We start from the raw sequence: 20,646 nt of genomic DNA, 5'->3' as shown, positions 1-20,646 counted from the left end.
GGAAAGGGAGACTTTGTGAGAAAAAAATCAAAAAAATCAATTTCCGCTAACTTGTGCCAAATTTTTTTTTTTCTATGAACTCGCCATGCCCCTCATTGAATACCTTGGGGTGTCTTCTTTCCAAAATGGGGTCACATGTGGGGTATTTATACTGCCCTGGCATTTTAGGGGCCCCAAAGCGTATCCAAATATCCAAATGTCTAAAAATGCCCTCCTAAAAGGAATTTGGGCACCTTTGCCCACCTAGGCTGCAAAAAAGTGTCACACATGTATCTCCGTATTCAGGAGAAGTTGGGGAATGTGTTTTGGGGTGTCATTTTACCCATGCTGGGTGAGATAAATATCTTGGTCAAATGCCAACTTTGTATAAAAAAATGGGAAAAGTTGGCATTTGACCAAGATATTTATCTCACCCAGCATGGGTATATGTAAAATGACACCCCAAAACACATTCCCCAACTTCTCCTGAATACGGAGATACCACATGTGTGACACTTTTTTGCAGCCTAGGTGGGCAAAGGGGCCACATTCCAAAGAGCACCTTTCGGATTTCACAGGTCATTTACCTACTTACCACACATTTGGGCCCCTAGAATGCCAGGGCAGTATAACTACCCCACAAGTGACCCGATTTTGGAAAGAAGACACCCCAAGGTATTCGCTGATGGCTATAGCGAGTTCATAGAATTTTTTATTTTTTGTCACAAGTTAGTGGAATATGAGACTTTGTAAGAAAAAAAAATAAAAAATCATCATTTTCCGCTAACTTGTGACAAAAAATAAAAAATTCTAGGAACTCGCCATGCCCCTCACGGAATACCTTGGGGTGTCTTCTTTCCAAAATGGGGTCACTTGTGGGGTAGTTATACTGCCCTGGCATTCTAGGGGCCCAAATGTGTGGTAAGGAGTTTGAAATCAAATTCTGTAAAAAATGACCGGTGAAATCCGAAAGGTGCTCTTTGGAATGTGGGCCCCTTTGCCCACCTAGGCTGCAAAAAAGTGTCACACATGTGGTATCTCCGTAATCAGGAGAAGTTGGGGAATGTGTTTTGGGGTGTCATTTTACATATACCCATGCTGGGTGAGAGAAATATCTTGGCAAAAGACAACTTTTCCCATTTTTTTTATACAAAGTTGGCATTTGACCAAGATATTTATCTCACCCAGCATGGGTATATGTAAAATTACACCCCAAAACACATTCCCCAACTTCTCCTGAATACAGAGATACCACATGTGTGCCACTTTTTTGCAGCCTAGGTGGGCAAAGGGGCCCACATTCCAAAGAGCACCTTTCGGATTTCACCGGCCATTTTTTACAGAATTTGATTTCAAACTCCTTACCACACATTTGGGCCCCTAGAATGCCAGGGCAGTATAACTACCCCACAAGTGACCCCATTTTGGAAAGAAGACAACCCAAGGTATTCACTGATGGGCATAGTGAGTTCATAGAACTTTTTTTATTTTTTGTCACAAGTTAGTGGAATATGAGACTTTGTAAGAAAAAAAAAAAATCATCATTTTCCGCTAACTTGTGACAAAAAATAAAAAGTTCTATGAACTCACTATGCCCATCAGCGAATACCTTAGGGTGTCTACTTTCCGAAATGGGGTCATTTGTGGGGTGTTTGTACTGTCTGGCCATTGTAGAACCTCAGGAAACATGACAGGTGCTCAGAAAGTCAGAGCTGCTTCAAAAAGCGGAAATTCACATTTTTGTACCATAGTTTGTAAACGCTATAACTTTTACCCAAACCATTTTTTTTTTATCAAAGACATGTATAACAATAAATTTAGAGCAAAATTTATATATGGATGTCGTTTTTTTTGCAAAATTTTACAACTGAAAGTGAAAAATGTCATTTTTTTGCAAAAAAATCGTTAAATTTCGATTAATAACAAAAAAAGTAAAAATGTCAGCAGCAATGAAATACCACCAAATGAAAGCTCTATTAGTGAGAAGAAAAGGAGGTAAAATTCATTTGGGTGGTAAGTTGCATGACCGAGCAATAAACGGTGAAAGTAGTGTAGTGCAGAAGTGTAAAAAGTGGCCTGGTCTTTCAGGGTGTTTAAGCCATAGGGGCTGAGGTGGTTAACATGAAGTACAATGTGTCACGGGAAAACATTATCTGAATGGCTTGGATAAGTAAAAGCATTCCAAAGTTATTACCACATAAAGTGACACAAGTCATATTTGCAAAATTAGTCCTGGTCAGGAAGGGGGTAAATGGCCCGGTCTGGAAGTGGTTAACACACTTTATGTACCCCAAAATGGTTCCTAAAAAACCTATAACTCGTCCCGCAAAATTGAAGAGCTCATAAACTGAATAAAAAATATAGTTATAACTAGTGTTGACCGTGCTTCGGTCAAACTTCATTTGAATGCTGTACGGAGATTCGTCTCCGTACAGCATTCAAATGTATGGGTTCCAGCGAGGCAAATTCGTTATTCCAAAAATCTCGCGGAACTTGGGTGAAGAACTTCGGGATTAGATTTTTTAACTTCAGATCCATGTTTTACAGTTTAAAAATCGATGGCTTAAGTTATTCACCGAAATCTCGTAAACTCGCCTTGCCAGAGCCATCTCCGTACAGCATTAAAACGAAGTTTGGAGCGAATCGACTTCGCATCTAGGATCTGAAGCTTGATTGGCTCAGCACTGGTTATAATAACCACTGGAACACTGGGGGAAAAAATGTGACTGGCCCCTTTGGGACCGGGCTAATTTTCCCCTTAAGGACCAGGCCTTTTTTGGCAAATCTGACCAGTGTCACTTTATGTGGTGATGACTTTAAAACTTTTTGACTTATCCAGGCCATTCTGAGATTGTTTTCTCGTCACATATTGTACTTCATGACACTGGTAAAATGGATTTTAAAAAATTCATTTTTATTTATAAAAAAATACCAAATTTACAAAAAAAATTGAAAAATTAGCAATTTTTTAAGTTTCAATTTCTCTACTTCTATAATACATAGTAATACCTCCAAAAATAGTTATTACTTTACATTCCCCATATGTCTTTTTAATGTTTGGATTATTTTGGGAATGATATTTTATTTTTGGGGGATGTTACAAGGCTTAGAAGTTTAGAAGCAAATCTTGAAATTTTCAGAAACCCACTTTTTAAGGAGCAGTTCAGATCTGAAGTCTCTTTGTGAGGCTTACATAATAGAAACCACCCAAAAATGACCCCATTCTAGAAACTACACCCCTCAAGGTATTCAAAACAGATTTTACAAACTTTAACCCTTTAGGTGTTCCACAAGAATTAATGGAAAAAAGAGATACAATTTCAAAATTTCACTTTTTTGGCAGATTTTCCATTTTAATATTTTTATTCCAGTTAAAAAGCAAGGGTTAACAGCCAAACCAAACTCAATATTTATGGCCCTGATTCTGTAGTTTACAGAAACACCCCATATGTTTTTGATATTGTTTATGATATTTTTATAGAGCCGGTCGATACGGATGCGCCGATACCGAATATGTATACTTTTTTTATTTATCTAAGTTTTACACAATATCATTTTGAAACAAAAAAAAAATCATGTTTTAGTGTCTCCATATTCTGAGAGCCATAGTTTTTTCAGTTTTTGGGCGATTATCTTAGGTAGGGTTCATTTTTTGCGGGATGACAGATTGATACTATTTTGGTGGGCATACGCCTTTTTTGATAACTTGCTGTTGTACTTTTTGTGATGTAAGGTGACAAAAAAATGGTTTATTTAGCGCAGTTTTTATTTTTCACAATGTTCATCTGAGGAGTTAGGTCATGTGATATGTTTATAGAGCCGGTCGATACAGACGCGGCGATACCTAATATGTCTACTTTTTTTTTTTTTTTTTCTTTTTTTTTTTTACTTTATTTGGGGGAAATTACGTTTTTGTTTTTACTTGAAACTTTTAATTTTTGGGGGGGAAACTTTATTTTTTCAACTTTTTTTTTATCACTTTATTTTTTGTCCAACTTTGGGACTTCAACTTTTGGGGGTCTAATCCCCTTTACAATGCATTCCAATACTTCTGTATTAGAATGCATTGGCTGTATGAGTAATACAGTGTGTATTACTCATACAGCTTCCTGCCTGTGAGATCCAGGGGGCTGGATCTCACAGGCTCGTCACCGGAAGGCAGCGCGCTGCCTTCCATGCCATCGGGTCCCCTTTACAGCCGCACGGGGACCCGATGGCACCTCCAACCGCCCACCGCAACTCCCGTAAAAGCCGCAAACGGGGCGATCGCCGACACGGGGTGGTCACGGGACCCCCCCGCGCATTGACCCAAGGTGCCTGCTCAATGATTTGAGCAGGCACCTTGTTCCGATCACCGCCGGCCACAGGTACTTAAGTACCACCGCCGGCCTTAAGTACCAGGACATCAGGGCGTACCTGTACGCCCTGTGTCCTTAAGAGGTTAAAGGGGTTTTACAACTCTTTGTAACTGATAGGGTTATCAGCATCTGATTGGTGGGGGTCCAACACCTAGGACCCTGCCGATCAGCTGTTCTCATCCAACTGACTTTCTCAATTAGAATTAGACTTGTACAATAAATGTTGGCATTAAACTGTGGTGACTCATGCTTTAACCCCTTCACGACTGCAATCCGTATATATACGTGATAGCTGCACATACCCCGTGCAGCTACCACGTGTATAGACGTCATGGCAGCTCTGCGCTTGGATTAAAGCTTCTGCCCCTGCCCTTGTGCCTCACGGACAGCATACAGTGCAGTAATGCCGGCAAAGGGACCAATCAGAGTGGCCCCTTGCCGGCAATCGATCCGATTGTTTAGTCTGTGCAATCAGATAGTGTCCTCGTGCCCCCCCCCGGATCTGTGCCCCCCGATCTGTGCGCCAAGCCCCCCCTTGTCCCCGCCTGCCCCTTATGAAGTCCCCCCCCCTCTCGCATTCCACATTCCTGCAGCCTGCCCAGTGCCCTTATGCGGTCCGCCTCCTGCCCCCATTTGCGCTGCCCCTCAATGCTGGCCGTACCCCCCCCCCCCCCCCTTTTCAAGGCTGCCCCATGCCGTGTGGTCCCCCTGCTGTGTGTGATGGCGGCTGCTCCATTCCTGAGCCGCCGCCATCAGCAGAGTGTCAGCTCTATGCTGACACTCTGCTGTAACCTCATAGATGCCGCGGCATCCATGGGGTTAATAGAGGGAGGGGGGCTCCCTCTCTCCAACATCGGGGCTGCCGCGCTGCGATGGCAGCGCCCGATGGTTGCCATGGCAACCGGACTCTTTGTAAAAGCGTCCAATGTTGCCACCTACAGGGCATCTGATTGTTTATACTTTGCAATGCAAGAGCATTGCAAAGTATAGTACAGCCATCAGCCCCACTGGATCTTCAAGATCCAAGAGGGACTTGATAAAAAAAAAAAAGGGAAAATAATAAAAGTAAAAATAAATAAATAAAAATGTAAAATGAAAAAAATTAATTGCCTTTTCCTATAAAAAAAAAAAATCACACATATTAGGTATCACCGCGTCCGTAACGACCGTCTCTATAAATATATCACATGATAGACCCCGTCCGATAAACACCATAAAATAAAAAAAACTGTAAAAAAAGCCATTTTTGTCACCTTACATCACAAAAAGTGCAACACCAAGCGATCAAAAAGGTGTATATCAAACAAAATGGTACCAATAAAAACGTCACCTCATCCCGCAAAAAATGAGACCCTACATAAGAAAATCGCTAAAAAAATAAAAAAATATATAGTTCTTAGAACATTGAGACACTAAAACATAATTTTTTTATTTCAAATATGCTATTATTGTGTTAAAGTGAAATAAATAAAAAAAAGTGTACATATTAGGTATCACCGCATCCGTAATAACCTGCTCGATAAAAATATCACATGACCTAACCCTCAGATGAACACTGTGAAAATAAAAAAAACGTGCTAAAAAAGCCATTTTTGTCACCTTACATCACAAGTGCAACAGCAAGCGATCAAAAAGGCTTATGACCCCCAAAATAGTACCAATCAAACCGTCACCTCATCCCACAAAAAATTATACCCTATTTAAGACAATCGCCCAAAAAATAAAAAAGCTATGGCTCTCAGACTATGGAGACACTAAAACATCATTTTTTTGGGTTTCAGAAATGCTATTGTGTAAAACTTAAATAAATAAGAAAAAGTATACATATTAGGTATTGCCACGTCTGTAACGATCTGCTCTATATAACTGTCACATGACCTAACCCCTCAGATAAACGCTGTAAAAATAAATAAATAAAAACTGTTCCAAAACAGCCAATTTTTTGGTCACGTTGCCCCATAAAGTGTAATAATGAATGATCAAAAAATCCTATATACCCAAAAATGGTACCAATAAAAACCTCAACTCTTTCTGCAAAAAACGAGCCCCTGCACAAGACGATCGGCAGAAAAATAAAAACATATGGCGTTCAGAAAATGGACACACAAAACATAATTTCTTTTTCAAAATGCTTTATTATGTAAAACTGAAACAAACAAACAAAGAAAGTAGACATATTTGATATCATTGCGTCCGTAACAACCTGCTCTATAAAAATAGCACATGAAAACTGTGCCAAAACAGCCATTTTCCAGTTACCTTGCCTCACAAAAAACTTAATATAGAGCAATTAAAAATAATATGTACCCCAAAATAGTATCAATAAAACTGGCACCTTATCCCCTAGTTTCCAAAATAGTCACTTTTTGGGAGTTTCTACTGTAAGGGTGCATCAGGGGGGCTTTAAATGGGACATGACATCTAAAACCAGTTTAGCAAAATCTGCCTTCCAAAAACCATACGGCGTTCCTTTCCTTCTGCGCCCTGCCGTGCGCCCTTACATCAGTTTACAACCACATGTGGGGTGTTTCTGTAAACCACAGAATCAGGGTAATAAAGGTTCGAGTTTTGTTTGGCTGTTAACCCTCAATGTGTTAAAGAAAAAAATGGAATAAAATGGAAAATCGGCCAGAAAAGTGAAATTTAGAAATTTCATCTCCATTTTCCTTTAATTCTTGTGGAATACCTAAAGGGTTAACAAAGTTTGTAAAATCTGTTTTGAGTAACTTGAGGGGTGTAGTTTCTACAATGGGGTCATTTATGGTGGGTTTCCACTATGTAAGCCCCACAAAGTGACTTTAAACCTGAACTGGTCCTTAAAAAGTGGGTTTTGGAAATTTTCTTAATAATTTTAAGAATTGCTTCTAAACTTCTAAGCCTTCTAACGTCCTAAAAAAAAAAAAATGACATTTCCAAAATGATGCCAACATAAAGTAGACATATAGGGAATGTTAAGTAGTAAATATTTTATTAGGCATGACTTTCTGTTTTAGAAGCAGAGAAATTGATATCTTGAAAATTGTGATTTTTCAAATTTTTGATAAATTGGGATTTTTTCATAAATAAAGGTGAAATATATTGACTCAAATGTATGACTATCATGAAGTACAATATGTCACGAGAAAACAATCTCAGAATGGCTTGGATAAATAAAAGTGTTCCAAAGCAATTACCACATAAAGTGACGCATGTCAGATTTGTAAATTTTGACCTGGACACTGGGGCATCAATGACCCTTGGTCATGAAAGGGTTAATCAGCATAATCTATTTATCATAATTAACATGAGGTCAGACACCTCCTGAAGGTAGGATTTTTCCATCATTGAAGCTGTTAGGTGTGATTAAACTGCCTTTGCAGAGGTGTTAGTTAATGCAGCACGGTCTCTGTTTTTTTTTTTTTTTTTTTTCAATTTACATCTCAATAGGAGTTTAAAAATGTTAGGGAAAAAAGCATTTTAAATGCTTCAATAAAAAAAGTCTAAAGGCCATAAAAATATCTAAATTGTTAAGTGCTTAGGAAAACTCTGCAAGGGTAGCCTAAGACTATTATGCAATATGTGCTAAAAATGGCTCTAGAGTAGAATTGTTGGGTATCCACTGGTACCAAGAATGCTACTGGAACATAAGTCCAGTTCCAGGTGGACACATGGCCTCACAAGATCAGTGGAGGTCCTAAACATCAGATCCCTCTCGCCATTAGGACCCGTTGTAGCATATATAGACAATATGACACAAAAACAAAGTGGAAATGACACTATATAAAATCATTTTCACATATATCTGTTATTCCCAACAGATAAGGTTCCTGTTTTTGCTCCCAAACTTGAAACCGAAGACTATTTCATGGAACATCCTTCAGAAAATCCCATTCTCCCGAATATACAGACTCCTGTCCCTGCTGATTATACCTCATTTAACCTTAGTAAAAACGGACCAGTCTCTACGCTTAAGAAAGCCCACTGTGATCACTGCGCCCAGTGCATAATTGTCCAGCGCAGGAGCGGGCAGAAGCCATTTTCTTGCTCAGACTGCGGTAAAAGCTTCAAGTTTCGATCAAGGCTCGTCGCCCATCAGCGTGTTCACACAGGGGAAAAACCGTTTGCCTGTCTCGAGTGCGGGAAGTGTTTTATAAGGAAAGAAAAACTGGTGGAACATAAAAGAATTCACACGGAGAGAAGCAGTGTTCATTTGCGGGAAATGTTTTACTCAGAAGTCGAAATTGGTTGAGCATCAGAGAACCCACACGGGGGAGCGGCCGTTTTCTTGTCTGCAATGCGGGAAAAGTTTTGCTCAGAAAGCAACGCTGACGAAACACGAGCGCATTCACACGGGGGAGAAACCGTTCTCTTGTTCCGAGTGCGGGAAATGCTTCTTGCTGAAGTCGAATCTTCACTGTCATCAGAAGACTCACGTCGGACAGAAGCCGTTCTCGTGCTCCTATTGTGACAAGGGCTTTGCGCAGAAGTCACATCTCACTGAACATATCAAAATTCACACAGGGACAAAACTTTTTTCATGTTCACAATGCGATAAAAGTTTCTCACAGAAATCTGGACTCGTGGCTCACCTGAAAGTCCACACAAGTGAATAACATATTTAAAGGGGGGGCTCCTCCCTACTAACCCTTTTGGTATCCTTATTATCAGTGTATGGTGATATAACCTTGTTAAAGGTCCCAACCTGAACTACATGTATAATAAATTGTCTCTCTATTGCCGTTTGGTGTCTAGTCTAGAAGCAGGAGGGAAATTAAGTAGAAAATGTATATAAAAGTCATCGAAATCCCAGAAATACATCACTTAATAGCCACCTCTTTTTCAATCCTCTGCAGTAAAAACTGAGAAATAGGGCTGCAGCCCTATCGACTATTTTTGTAATCGAGTATTCTATCGATTTAAGGCCGAATGCACACGGCCGTGGAACACTGATGTAAGTGGTGCGTTGTATCCCGGCCTGGCATCCTGCTCAGAGCAGGAGCGCACGGCGTCATTGTTTGCTATGACGCCATGCGCTTCGTGCCGCCGCTGCAGTACAGTAATACACTCGTATAGATCATACGAGTGTATTACTGTACTGCAGCGGCGACACGAAGCGCACGTCGTCTTAGCAGGAGCGCACGGCGTCATTGTTTGTTATCAGCAGGATGCCAGGCCGGGATACCACGGAACACTCACATCCGTGTTCCACGGACGTGTGCATTCGGATTAATCGAGTACTCTAATAACACTAATTAAAAGAACGTTTTTCTTTATAAAAACTCATCACCTCACCATGCCATCAGCTGCCCCCCTAGTGCCATCGGCTGCCCTCCCCAGTGCCACCAGCTCCCCCTCCTAGCCATGTCCCCAGTGCCAGTACTTACCTTTCATGTAGGGGCGCCGCTCCACAGCTCCTCCATCATCATCTCCGCCCGCTGCACTGTCGTCCTGACATCACACAGCGTCGGGTCATAGTGCGCGCTCCGTGCACTGTGATCTGACGATGTGTCAGGATACAGTGCAGCGTGGTACGGGCCGGCGGATGAGTAATGGCAAGCGCTTCACTCCCGCTCCGTGGTCACATGACACAAACGAATCCTCGATGCAAAAAATATGCATAGAGGATTTTTTTTGGGGTCGAATTACTCGATTCAATCGAGTAATCGTTTCAGCCCTACTGAGAAATGTATAAACTATTATTCAATGCATAATTCCGTACATGGATGGCATAATGCACAAGGGCTTGTATGGAGAGGGCTGCTGCTCTGAGTGCACTTCATACATGGTGGGTGCCGGTTGTATAATAGAGCAGGCACTCGGCCACAGTGACCCGGATCAGCGATGATGCCGAAACCATTTAAACCCTTAGATCGCAGCATCTCTGAGGTTAGGCAGAGGGAGCCTAACCTCACAGGTACTTTGTAATGGCACTATTTAGGGCTGCAGCTATCGGTTATTTTAGTAATCAAGTATTCTATCGATTAATCCAACAATTAATCGAGTACTCTAATAAGAAAAAAAAATCATTAAAATCATCAGACCTCTGTGCCATCAGTCCTCAGCACCATCAGCCCCCTCCATGCCATCAGCTTCCCCCAGTGCCATCAGCTTCCCTGATGCCATGTCGTCTGTGCTATCAGTCCTCTGTGCCATCAGCACCCCCCAGTCCCACCAGTCCTCTGTGCCTTCAGCTCCACCCAGTGCCATCAGTCCTCTGTGCCATCAGCTACCTCTGCCTGTTGGTTGTGAGTTAGAGAAGACACTAGTAGCTTGTGATGAGGCAGAACTTGGTTTACATACAAGACATTTCAGCAAACTGTAACAGCAGCCATCTTTGTATAAAGAGAGAGAGAGAACCAACAAGTTTTACAGATTTACATAACTGGTAACCTTAACATACAGTGCCATCTACTGGTCGTGATATTAATACACAATACTGTATATGGTACATGCTGTTGCATCCCCAAAACCCCTTCTCAATGGCATGTGCATAATTATACGACATTCAGTCTCTTTTGTAAAAAAACAACGACGTTCCCATGGCAAAGGTTTGGTGAGTGCATCTGCAGTCATCTTCTCTGATGGACAGTACTGGATGTTGATAACTCCTTGTTCTTGCATGTCCCTGAGCAGATAATATTTTACATCAATGTGCTTGGTTCTTGGGTAATCTTTATGCATCCCTGATTGCCTTCAAAGATGGGTGTGGGTTGTGACATATTCAGTCCCATGTCTAGTAAAAGTTGACGAATCCAAATGGCTTGCAAAAGAATGTTTAAATGCCAGGTAAAGGTACATTCAATGCATATAAAACAAAATCACAGAAATATAGTGTCCTATTCACCCTAATAGAGCTCTATTAGGGTGAAAGGGATCTTCACTCTCCCTGCTGCCCTGTGCATAAGTGCGGCACCTGAGGGGTTAATTGCCGTGGATCGCAGCGCCCTGTCAGAGGTCGGGTGCCGGCAATGTGTTTCTGCCGCCGGCTGTATTTGTATTAAACGTTAATTATCATTGGTGGCGCAGTGCGCCCTCCCCTCCTCTTCGTTCCCATTGGTGGCAGGAGCAGCGCAGGGGGAGGAAGAGACTGTCTCCTTCTCCCTGTGCTGCTGAGGGAACATGGTGCACGCTGAGAGCAGCGCGATCCATGTTCTCTGATACTGGGCTGTGCAGTAGCACAGCCTAGTATCGATAAAAGGCAAATCCTGGTATCGAGGTTGATACCAGAGAAAAGTATCGATTGGGTATCGAAAATTCAATACCCAAAACAACCCTAGTTCCATGTATAGATCCTCCTTGATGTCTCCATACAGAAAAGCCGTTTTGACGTCTAGGTGCTTCATTTGCATTCCCTTTCCGGCAGCAATGCTAAGGAGTGTTCTTATGGTGGAATGTTTCATAACTGGAGCAAATGTCTCATCGTAATCTTTTCCAAATTTCTGGGAGTATCCCATGGCAACTAATCTTGCTTTGTATCTATAAATGTTTCCTTCTGCATCGTATTTCACTTTAAAAGTGCATTTGCTCCCGATAGTTTTGCGACCAGGAGGGAGTTCTGTTAGTGACCAAGTTTTATTTTCTTGAAGTGATTTTATTTTTTTCTTCAGTTGCTTTTCTCCACTGATCTGCTTCCCGTCTTGGCAAAGTTTCCATGTCTTCCCAAGATGTTGGCTCATGTGTTTGATGTGTTTTAGCAGCGTATGATAACCTGCGGGATGGTATCCCTTTTGTCATCCGAGAGGATCTTCTGATTTCTTGTTGTTCAGTGGGTTCTACTAGCTCGTTGATTGTAAGTTCCACTTCTTGTTCTGGCTCTTGTCCTGCTTCGCATGGGTCAGCATTTCTTGCTGATTCAGCGCGCAAATCCTCTCCACATTTTTCAAGAATTGTATTATCTGGTGCTTCACTTTCATTAAAATAAACACTGCGGCTAAGGGTCCATTCACACGTCCAGATCCGCAATACACCCGGCCTGCACCCCCATAGAACTGCCTATTGTCCGCAATTGCGGACAAGAATAGGACATGTTACATTTTTTTGGAGAGCCACAGCCCGGAAGTTCAGAGCCGCGTTCCGGAAATGCGGATGCTCTCCGCATCTTTTCCAGCCCCGTAGAGAATGAATGCGATATTGCGAAACGGATGCCGACCCATTTGCGGACTGTCAGGTTTATAAAGCAAATGGCTTTATACAAAAGAAAGGGTCAAATAATTTTTTTTTTAAATGTATCTAATCCTAGGTGGACATATAAACACCTCAAAGAGTTCTATTGAGAACCTAATTATTTTGTGCAATTAGCAAAAACAAGGCACAATCGTCTATGCAAAAATATAAATTTATTATAAAATAATTTAGATTACAATCAATAAAATCAATGTAAAATCAAAAGCTATATGAAATCAATGTAATACCAAAATATACCACTAGATGGTGCTGACACATCACCAATTTACCAGCACTCTATAGTATCAAAAACAACACAAAATTAATATGCAAATTCTGCTTACAAATATGAGTTTTACCATCAACTAAATATACACAGAAATTCACTAAAGAAAATGAGATACAAACCCTTATTCAGCCAAATCTATGACTAATCTCGGATGTGTTGGTAGTATTGCAATAAAGCTTATAAATTATCAGCTTGATATAGACTATGGAATAAATATTCTAATCAGAGAGTTTTTCCCTGGAAACCAATATTAGATACTTTATTCAGCTATATGCATCGTAGCTGAACAGCAACAATATTGACGTAGCGCTAATACTATATATCCACACAAAATGGGGATTTTGGTTAAATATCAAGCCATTTAATTTATACTAACACTACACAGAATAAAGTTATACATTACCAAGAATGCAGATAATATGCAGAGTCTAAGGGAAGTCAGCTCTAAGAATGTCCTGGTAATTGGGATCTTCTCCAGGGGTCTCCCTTTGTGTCTATTAGCCTCCGTGTTGTGTTTGTTGTTCCCCTTCTTCTTTGGTATGTGGTTTCTTAACCTAAAAACTTATCAAGTGAACACACCTTCCTAGTTTAGCACTTTCCCATCATTGTCGGATAGGCGTGTACATTGATAAGGAATGTGACGTCATAACACTACACAGAATGCAATTTTGCTACTGTTGTAGTCTTACCCACTCATACCTAGGTGGCACTGTTGTATAAACTATAAGCAACATACCATTAAGGGTTAAGTTATACACGCCTGATATCTTCAACACTACATACACCTGATCTGAAGGCCTTGTCTTGGAGCTGAGGGACAAACTTGATACATGAATATATACTTTATGGAACATCTAGACACTTCTGGAATTCATGTTCAGATAAGAAATACAATGAAGCCTCTACTTCTGCAGGCTTTGTGTATCTACTAACTCCATGTGTATGCTTAATTGTTACAATAACACTAGTTCCTATGAACGACGCAGTAATCTTCCCATGGACTTACTGTGGCCTACAATAAAAATCCATACAAAATAGTGAATATAAACTCAATATTGCTCTTAAAGGCAATGAATATCCATTTTAACTAGAATAAGTAGCTATAACTGTTTACACTACTGAAAAGGCATAACAAACCCCCCTTCATTACAATGTAATCCAAGAGATAAATTGGATTATATTGGAATGGCAATATTCGGATTCTTCAAGAACCGGGGTGCGTAGACTCGGTTTGTAATATTCCAACCAGAGCTTTGCTAAAGTCTTTCTGAAAACTTTATCCAACGCACCACAGAATATAAGTTCTTGTTTAAACTGTTTGTTACTTTCATGAAGATTTATTGAATGAGTCAATAACTTTGAGTGTAAGTTTGTGGTAACGACAGTATCCTCCACAACGGAATATAAGTTCGATAAGTATTGCTTCTGATTTTCCATCTCTGCATAAATACTGATCAGGTTCCTTTTCAGTGAACCGATCTCAAGTTTCAATGTCTTAATAGAGATGGAATTAACAGCTGATACACTGGTGGCAATGACAATGCCCACTACGCCAAAGATTATGGCGGCTGCAACCGCAGAAATAAACCGCTTTGGTCGTCGACTCGTTGAAAACTGATCTCTGGTCATGGTTTTCCTTGTCTGTTCCAGGATCTGTGTAATCCTTTCTTGGGAATAGCCGACGTGCATTTGATACCACATCTTTATCTCTGGAGACTGAATCTCAGAAACGTTGAACTGTCTTTCAACAAAGACGCATGGATCCAAGCCGACGTAGATCTTTTGGGATAGAACCCTCTTATTCGTCAAGATGAATCCCGTAGTATCCTGCAGCATGATCCCAGATGAAGGGCCTGGTACCGCAATCGGCTCGGCGTGGCACTCCTTCCCCAAGATTAGGACGACGTAGATAACGGCAACAATCCTTGATGCCATCTTGCGCCTATAATACATTGTATGACAAATATGAGCACATACCTCTTCCACTTTTTATCAATCCTACAAGAAAAGAGTTCATACATCTTTGATTTGGCATAGTTTATTTTCTTGAACAGAGCAAGTTTAGATTCAGAAGTGAGTCAAGAGATAATTAGTTACAGAGGAAAATACATGAGGATAGGTTAGTACAATCAGTGGCTTATACAATACCAATCCTGGGTTTCCACCTTTAGCTGGAACCTTTATCTCTTTACTCCTCATCATCTGGTAATCCTTCCATTTGGCGAAGTTGTGACCTAGAATGACAAACACGTAATTGATTAATATGCACCCATTTCTCTACAAATTCATCCCCCTTAGGAATTTTGATCTTGTAAACCACAGGTGACATAGGGTCCCTTCCAGGAAGGCAGGAACTTCATTTATTTCACCTGATCCCGGGCGAAGTTATAGAGATAAACCTGATCGGAAATTCGGTACTCCTTTTGAGTAGTCTTCAGATCATAGTAGGTTTTGGCGCTTGTTGCTGCTTTCTCCAGATTCTTCTGGGGAAACGCAAAAGCATGCTGAAGGTGCTTGCGTAGATTCTCCACATACTGATGAGCTGTTGAAGCATTTATCAAATTGTGGTCAGTTGTCCGGTAGAGTAAATGCTGGGGTAACACCATCTTCCTGCCTGTGATCATTTTGAAGGGAGAAAGTCTGTTTGCCGTGCTTGGGGTGGCCCTTATGACCATGAGAACCAAAGGCAACTTTACATCCCAGTCCTTACCGGATTCATTGACAAATTTCTTTAGAATGTTGACAATGGTTTGGTTGTGGCATTCTACTCCACCACTAGAGGCTGGCAGATAAACTATATGTAGCTTTCTTTTTACCCCCAGCATCTCCCACATTTTTGTCATCACCTCACTAGTGAAATGACTTCCACGATCGGACTCGATGCGTTGGGGAAGACCAAACCTGGAAAATACGTATTTAATGAGTAGAGATGCACACACACTTGAACTGCATGTTTTGCAAGGCAAACATTCCACCCATTTTGTAAACAAACAAGTCATGGTTAACATATATCTGTTTCCTTTTGATGAAGTTGTTACTGGTCCAATAAAGTCAATTTGGATGTCTGACCATGGCATGGACATCCCCCTTTTCATCAGCAGTGCCCGATGAGTGGGTGCTTGTGCCTGGAATTGAGGACAAATTAAATATCCTTGACAATATGTGCGAACGTCTTGCAACATATGAGGCCAATAAGCGTAATCCCGTAATAATTTATACGTTAACTTCTCACCTCGATGACCAGCCGTTGGGGCATCATGGGCGTGCTGTAACATCAAACCTCGGTATGCCGTCTGTACTACCAATTGTGTGATACCATTCTTCGAGGTTCTTATCAACAATCCGTCCTGTAACGAGAATTGGGACTTACCCTTCATCAAAATCCGTAACTCCTCTTTTCCTATACAGTCTTCCACAGTTATGGGACAATTCTGCGGATCTTCAATGTGTTTGTAAAAGATACCAATGACTGTATCCCCCTTCTGACTCACAATGAGATCCTCACTAGGGGAATCTTGGCTCCATTGTACCACATTGGCTGCACTTGTGGTCTGCTGCTAATGCAATCCCCAGCAAAAATGCATACAATGGAGGATGCCTGGACCAGACCACAAGTACCACAATGGACATCCTACACAGGATAGCAAATGTGTGGATGTGATAAACAGTATATATAATATAACAAAGACAGGTGCACTCTGCGGTCTTACTTAGCCCTCAAACTGGTGTTAAAATTGAGAGATTAGCCAACATGTCCTACGTGAGGACATGTATGAGCCCGAGCACCGCGCCAAGGTTTCTCAAGTAGCTCGGGACCTAACGCTAAACCTACCTGGGCCATGTGGGCAATACCAGGAGCCAGTGGGCGAATTACAGGGGCTCAAGGTCCGACTCAAAGCAATCTCCCAGTAACCTCCTAGTCTGAATGTGCCTTTATTTCCATCTACAGGCAGCATTCTGGTGCACATGTGAGGCCCGGGCTATATCAGCCAATCTTGGGTGGGGCTGAGAGCTCTCTGCCTCCTCCCATTGTATGCATGGTCACATGCTGGAGGTTACTGGGAGATTGCTTTGAGTCGGACCTTGCGCCCCTGTAATTTTAACTAGGATATTTTTAGATTTAATAAAACCTTAGTTAACTTTTTTTTTTTAAACATTATTTTTATTGGTGTGCCATATTTGTTCAGTTTCATAAATTAGGTCGGAAAATGGTACCTGACATGGCAGCAGTTTACAAGTTTTTTTTATAGTGTAAGAGAAACAATAAAAACAAAGTAACTAGAGGGATATATCATAACACCAAGTATGTAGTTATATTCTGTTATATCATAAGGCAGTTATCGAAAGTCAGATGTGGTAGATGAAAGGAGTAAGGGCTTAGTATCCTCAAAATACAATAGAATGTGTCGGCAGATAAGAACCATTTGGCTCATCTAGTCTGCCCAATATACTGAATCCTATGAATAGCCCCTGGCCCTATCTTATATGAAGGATGGCCTTATGCCTATCCCATGCATGCTTAAACTCCTTCACTGTATTTGCAGCTACCACTTCTGCAGGAAGGCTATTCCATGCATCCACTACTCTCTCAGTAAAGTAATACTTCCTGATATTACTTTTAACCTTTGCCCCTCTAATTTAAAATGATGTCCTCTTGTAGCAGTTTTTCTTCTTTTAAATATCCTCCTCCTCTTTTACCTTGTTGATTCCCTTTATGTATTTAGCAGTTTCTATCATATCCCCTCTGTCTCGTCTTTCTTCCAAGCTATACATGTTAAGGTCCTTTAATCTTTCCTGGTAAGTTTTATCCTGCAATCCATGTACTAGTTTAGTAGCTCTTCTCTGAACTCTCTCCAAAGTATCAATATCTTTCTGGAGATATGGTCTCCAGTACTGTGCACAATACTCCAGATGAGGTCTCACTAGTGCTCTGTAGAGCGGCATGAGCACCTCCCTCTTTCTACTGGTAATTCCTCTCCCTATACACCCAAGCATTCTGCTAGCATTTCCTGCTGCTCTATGACATTGTCTGCCTACCTTTAAGTCTTCTGAAATAATGACCCCTAAATCCCTTTCCTCAGATACTGAGGTTAGGACTGTATCACTGATTTTATATTCTGCTCTTGGGTTTTTACACCCAGGTGCATTATCTTGCACTTATCAACATTAAATTTTAGTTGCCAGATTTTTGACCATTCCTCTAGTTTTCCTAAATCCTTTTCCATTTGGTGTATCCCTCCAGGAACATCAACCCTGTTACAAATCTTTGTGTCATCAGCAAAAAGACACACCTTACCATCGAGGCCTTCTGCAATTTCGCTGATAAAGATATTAAACAATATGGGTCCCAGAACAGATCCCTGAGGTACCCCACTGGTAGCAAGACCATGTGTGTAGTAATGTATACGCATTGAAAATACATCGCTATATATATAAGTACACATTAAGATACTTAGATCGTATAGGAGCACTTAAGAAGTTGGTGAGTAAAATCTGGATGAAGTCCAGATTTCTTATCTAACTCTTTGTTTATTTAAGTAATTGAATGCCGAGGCAGACATCTTCTCATACCAACACTGTTCGTTAACCATTTTAATAATAGTGGAGATATGTAGTGGAGTTTTCCATGATGAGGCAATTTTGTGTCTTACTGCTATACACACATGAGAAATGGCTGGATCCGAGGTGAATGGAAATTGGCATAGATTGGTTAGTATTTGGAAAACCTGAATCCAAACATTCTTTATGGGACTGCAGTCCCACCACATATGGATGAAGGTGCCTTTTTTCTTTCCACATCTCCAACATAAATTGGATGTATCTGGGAATATATGAGACAATCGGGAAGGGGTAAGGTACCATCTGTAAAATATTTTCCTGTGAGTTTCCAGGTGTGAGGTACAATTGGAAAGTTTTCTTCCCAGTAAACATCCACAATATCCTCCCAGCTGAAGGGCTCTGGACCTGGGTCTGACTTCTTGCTGTCCTGCTGAGCCATCCCAATGGAGTGGAAGAGATCTCGGTAGTCCTGCTCCAGTTCCCACTCCAGGGTTGCTAGGTGAGCCAGGTCTTTCTCTACCTCATGGGGGTCATCCCAATCCTGCCTAGCCTCCCTCTCATAGAAAATGTCCTGAAGTCTGGACTGTGCAGGGCTCCTGAAGTCAGGCTCTGCAAAGGACTCCCATAACAAGCCAGGACCATCAAACTCCTCTCCCTCTGGCTTGTCATGCTCAGCTGTCCAGGGTATATACTGTGCCATATACCACCAGAGCACCCGGTAAGCATCCTCCAGCCATAGCTCCTGTCATACCCGGTGCTCTAGTTCCTTCACCCATTCCTCCAGGGGCTGCTCTCCCAGGAAGGGCATCCACAGGGCCACTTGCTTCTGCAATCGCTGCTCTTTACTGGGGAGACTATCGCCTCGCTAATATTGTACATTATCCAGCGCCTAGTACCAGATGCCTTTCCTTAATGCATCCAGGTCTTCCTCATTGTACTCCACTGCTGGTTCCATTCTGGTGCTGTCAGGGTCGCTGTACTAGGACATGCGTTGCCCTCAAATTGTAAAATCCAGGGAATGATGTTACTTTGTAGCTGTCCTTCTGGGCTGTGAGAACGATCCCGCCGCTTGCCACCAATTGTTACGGCATACAAGGGAATGCTCCAAACGGAACCTCACAAATAGCTGCTAGCAGACGAATAGGAAACGCACCCAAGCGGCTTACACTCCTAGCAATCAGTCTCTAACAGCATACAGTGAATCCCCCCAAGAACGAGACGAGGCTCCGTGTTGAGGGTCAAACAGTGGTCACCCAGAGCTGTGTGTGTATTGATCTTATATAACATTGTTACCCACTAGTACCACCCACAGGGTTTTGTAAAAACAACCAATAAACACTTACAATACAGTAAAACACTCCCACACAAAATCCTCCCCTCTGCCTGTGATACAATTACCTTACACAATGGATGGGTTGATGTAATTCTCACAGGCAGGAGAATACACAATGTCTTCTGTCCTGGAGACAACCGAGGAGTAAGTCAATTATCTCTCAGGACAAAGGGAAATCGCCAATACACACGTGGAGACAATAGGACAGACATCACTACTCAAATATACAATGTCACACCCTTTACAGTACACATAGACATTTAACATATCCCAAAATGGCACGAATTAGACCAGGGGTTCAAAAGTTAGTAAAAGTCCTTTGTGAACAAAGGAAGCATGTTTTTACAGAGTTAGGCTGTGTGAGATAATTGGCTTAACTGGGTGTGGTAAGCCAACTAGGTACAGAAAATACCTCTATTCACAACAGCAAAACTACACAAAAATACATAACTCCTATCAAACTGAACAGAACCCCCACATTCAACTTATCCCCAGATGGCTTGGATCTGAGCGCTCAGTATATCCGAACAGCGCTCAGATGCCACAAACAAAGTCAAATCGCCATGGGGTTTAAGTTTAGCATGGGCTGATGAGAGGGCCCATAATCCTGAGGCAAAAGGCTGGCAAACAGGCCCCTCCAAAACCCAGTGACGAGGTTAGTTTCACCACAATGATTTAAATGAGAGATTCTGGATTTGGCTGATCTTGTTTTGATCCTATTAGCTAAGGATTTGTTAGCTCTGTTGCCGCTATAGTAGTAGAGTGATTTAGATTTGCGAAGGAAAAATTTGAATCTAGAATGCATGAGAATGTATAGTTCATGTCTCAATTGTTTTAGTTGGAGAGCATGTGTTATCTAGGGGGATTGTTTGTTTTGATTTTCTAGTTGTATGATTTTAGCATTGATTCTTTCAATTTTTTGGATGCGTATTTTCTTATCGAGGGCAGAGTATTTTAAGAAAACACCTTTCATCACTGCTTTATGT

The 20,646-nt window shown here is 41.4% G+C and overlaps 1 protein-coding gene and 1 pseudogene across 2 annotated transcripts in view; both read left to right on the top strand.

The window, feature by feature from the left end:
• The window catches only part of LOC121000618, a 44,268-nt pseudogene extending 35,222 nt beyond the window's left edge, over nucleotides 1-9,046 (top strand).
• LOC121000616 (zinc finger protein 436-like) overlaps nucleotides 1-20,646 on the top strand; it is a 684,763-nt gene that overhangs the window by 42,552 nt on the left and 621,565 nt on the right. The gene's annotated exons all lie outside the window — the stretch shown is intronic.

This window comes from Bufo bufo, chromosome 5, assembly GCF_905171765.1.
Source record: "Bufo bufo chromosome 5, aBufBuf1.1, whole genome shotgun sequence".
NCBI lineage: Eukaryota > Metazoa > Chordata > Amphibia > Anura > Bufonidae > Bufo > Bufo bufo.
The sequence above is the reverse complement of the archived record's forward strand: the minus strand, read 5'-3'. Positions and strand labels throughout refer to the sequence as shown.